This window comes from Chiloscyllium plagiosum, unplaced genomic scaffold (assembly GCF_004010195.1).
Source record: "Chiloscyllium plagiosum isolate BGI_BamShark_2017 unplaced genomic scaffold, ASM401019v2 scaf_85492, whole genome shotgun sequence".
Classification (NCBI taxonomy): Eukaryota; Metazoa; Chordata; class Chondrichthyes; order Orectolobiformes; family Hemiscylliidae; genus Chiloscyllium; species Chiloscyllium plagiosum.
Genome location: NW_025132510.1, coordinates 1 through 650, shown reverse-complemented (window position 1 = coordinate 650; position 650 = coordinate 1). Strand labels below are relative to the sequence as shown.

Below are 650 nucleotides of genomic sequence, written 5' to 3'. Positions count from 1 at the left end.
GTGCTCACAAGTTCATTACCTGATGTCAGAACATACGGATTAGTTGCTGGATCCATTCCTGTAAATTGGTTCTGCATTCTTTCTAATTATGATATTTATTTTTACGAATGTTGCTGGTGTTTATGGACTATGAATATTAAAACACAACAGCACATCTAATTTGGCACCAGATGATGAGCAATTGAGTCAAAATCGATCGGACGCAGTGAGGCAATGACCCTGTCTTCGTGGTGTACATCCGTGACTCTATAATTCGACCAAGAATCATTCCCACAACTTCAGCTGTGTCAGAATCTAGTTTGTGGTGAAAGCCTGTCAATCTGCTAAGGTAACGTTCGTCTGGGTCTCTGCAAAGGAGTTGGCGAAATCTTTGGGTCTTGACAATTTGTTCTTCCAACAAATGAATTCAGTTGTTTTACTATTAAAATTGACCAAATTCGCGCAGCTGTGATGGCCGAGAGGTTAAGGCGTTGGATTTGAAATCCAATATGGTTTCTCTGCGCAGGTTCGAATCCTGTTCACAGCGCAGAATCTCTTAAAAGTCATTGATTGTTTTGCAGGATTTGGATTTATTGGAGCTTGAGCTTTGCATTCAATCGAAAGTAAATTTTCAACTGTGAAGAATACGAAGTAGTTTCAAGACTGACTCA

The 650-nt window shown here is 39.8% G+C and overlaps 1 non-coding gene across 1 annotated transcript; it reads left to right on the top strand.

Moving 5' to 3' along the window:
* Positions 1-444: 444 nt before the first annotated feature.
* trnas-uga lies at positions 445-526 on the top strand. Its single transcript has one exon. It is a non-coding gene; the product is annotated as a tRNA-Ser (tRNA).
* Positions 527-650: the final 124 nt, after the last annotated feature.